This window comes from Pinus tabuliformis, chromosome 9 (genome assembly GCF_031772625.1).
Source record: "Pinus tabuliformis cultivar Carrire ecotype Pingquan chromosome 9, CPIR1, whole genome shotgun sequence".
In the NCBI taxonomy this organism is placed as follows: domain Eukaryota; kingdom Viridiplantae; phylum Streptophyta; class Pinopsida; order Pinales; family Pinaceae; genus Pinus; species Pinus tabuliformis.
The window spans coordinates 544,370,703-544,373,567 of record NC_142307.1 but is presented as its reverse complement, the minus strand read 5'-3'; the positions used below and the strand labels follow the sequence as shown (position 1 = coordinate 544,373,567).

Genomic DNA, 2,865 nt, shown 5'->3' with positions numbered 1-2,865 from the left:
AATATCTCCGCTGAAATCTTGAGAAACTGCCGCCATGACATCGCCTTGTATTAAAACATTGCATAGAAAAAACCCGAACGTTTTTGGAGTAAGTAGATCCAACAGTGAGAGGTTATTATCGCCTCCTGTTCTTGGGCAGTTTGTCTTCAGGGAAGTAGCAAATGTTGCGTTAATGTTGGATTTCGTTGTAGATGCGAGTCCTGAAAACTGTGCATCGAGATTGACCAATAGTATGTGCATCTGATAGGACAATCATATGAAGAGCCCTCTTTTCATAAACACTATCATAGTTATATGCACTCAATGATGGCCCAGCCCTAGATTGAATGGACTTCAGATGCTTTCACCAAAAACTTAACAAGCACCCCTAAACTGGCACATGCATTTGATAGCTGCTGAGAGGTAGCCTGAATGCCTCCATTGTTGGCATATACTGACGCATTATAATCATACTATGTCGCGGCATGCATACATATTTATCTAAAGTCTCTGTGTAAACCCTGTAAATTAATAAATTTCCTGCACAACTGTGGTTGAAAAAGCGTGCCAAATTTGACATTCTAAAAATGTCGATAACCGGTTGATCCTCTTCAGCAACACTTGGATGATCCATACTGAAAAGATATTTGAGGCTGTATTCATCACACATTTGAGCACGTTCCAGGGCTTCATTTTGAGATAGCACCTCTCCAACATATTCAATAACAAACTTTCCCCTTGGGATTTGTTCAAGAGATCGTACACTCCATCCCTCCTTTGTTTTAAAAACTTCCAAGGCAAACTTGAGGCCGTTCTGAAGTTCTCGGTTCAAACGCTTTGATCCACATGGGCACTTGGTATTGAATTCCACCACATCCCGTGAATCATACCCAAGCTGGAGACAGCCACAACGATCATATGGTAGACGACCTAGCATAGGCTCTCCTTGCCAATCAAGTCGAGCATTTTGATCACGGGTGCCTCCATTCAAATTTACATGGGCTGATATACTAGACTCGGGATCATCAATGTCAAAACTGTCACAACCATCACATACTTTTGCTTGCTTTTCACACACTCTCCAGAATAGCAGTAACAAGTGCTGAGAACCTGTTTTCACTGATATACTCAAACAGTGGAACTGACTCACAATCTATATCATTAGCGCATGGTATCTTTAATGTTTCTGTTCCACTTGATATGTCATCACAAATCAGATTCCGTCCCAGAAATTTGACATCATTGGCATTGTCATCTTTCCTGTATGAAGTCTGTCTAGCTTTCTCTGATTTTCTCTCATCAAATTTCAAGTCACCTGCTATATCCTTTGTTATTGCTGTATCAATTCCTTTTCTCTTCTTGAAACTGTTGAACAAGCGTGGAGTCATTGCATGATCATCCCGAATGCCAGGAGGTGTCTTCTTATGTCTTGTAAGATCCACAGATTGCATCGATTACTCCTGATTCAGACATGGTACAGAAAAATATAAACAAGACCCTGGATACCGTTTTGGAGAAATCTTCAATTCTTTTACTAAAGCCACTTTATCAGAGTTCTAAAGATCGAGCATTAAGAAGTTTGCAGCAAAAAAAGAAAACAATTTGGAAAAAATAACATTCGGAACATTCTCTTAGTGCACACTTTGCAACTGCCCACAGATTTGAGGAGATCCTTTTCGTAGCATTGTTCACATGAACGACATGCCAAGAATTGTTCATTACTCCTCTAAGATTCCAAATGGTTTCAACTTTCTCAGGTTGCACATTAGCAGCAGAATCAACCGCTTTAACAATAATATCAGTAGGTGGGCGGATCTCAGTTTCGAGCTCAAAAAGCACCCAAGCCCACTTGTCACGGTCTTCACTATCTGCTACATATGGAACACCTGCTCAATACCTCACCATTCATTTCATATGCAATTAGCACATCGGCTTCAGGATTTGTGGCCTGCAGCAGAGGTATTGAAGCTTTGTACGGTCCTCCATTTTCCTTCCTTACAAACATCCACACTGGTAAATTCAACATGCCTTCCTCCAGCCTCTGTAACTGCAGTATATTCAGGTACTTCCGCAAGTTTTAGAACATCTGAAAGCTTTGCTCCTCCCCAAACAGCATTTCCTAGTGCACCTACATCCCATCCAACACCTTTCACTGTCTTTTTCTTGCTCATTGCTGTCCTTCGGTTACCTGCACACTGCAATATGGCCACAACTGTGTATTTTGGAAGCATCCTTATGTCCTTCATAGAGATTTCCAAACTCTTTCATACTAACCCACCAACATTCACAAAATACCTGTCAGGATCATCCAGTACAGGAATGGGTCCATGATTACGCTTGTAAAACCTGCAACATGATGCTTTGTCTTCTTTGTACTTTTGCAGAGATAGGAGCTTGAAGTTTTTGAAGAGTTGGAGATAAATTACATAAATTTAAACAACACATTAATGATTTCTTCTTCAAAACAGGGTTTTGAAGAAGAATCAATCTCTGACATGAGACAGAGTCTAACACCACCAAGGGCTCCAAAGCGTTTATCCAACCTAGGCTCTAGGACTAGTAACTCAACCCAAGTTGTTCCAAGGCTTTCAGAGATTTTATTCTAACCCACAACCATAAGGCATTACAAGCACCAATAAAAATAAAAATCAATGGAAAAATCCACAACACCATGGCTATCCAAGAAATGGCAAGGCTAGGGAAAACCATTGTCAATCCAGGAAATCTTCCACACTAATGAGAAATCATGCCAGATAATCACATGCATATACTATGCATCCATAAATCAGTAAGGAAATCACACATGCAACCCATTACCTACAAAGCAATCCAACTGTAGTTGTTGATCCACTTGTTCTCTTACGATTTCCCGCTTTCCTTTTCCTT

The 2,865-nt window shown here is 40.5% G+C and overlaps 1 pseudogene; it reads right to left on the bottom strand.

Annotated features, from left to right (window-relative positions):
- Positions 1-1,465: 1,465 nt before the first annotated feature.
- Positions 1,466-2,315, bottom strand: LOC149149670 (sulfite oxidase pseudogene; annotated as a pseudogene).
- Between the last annotated feature and the right edge of the window lie 550 nt (positions 2,316-2,865).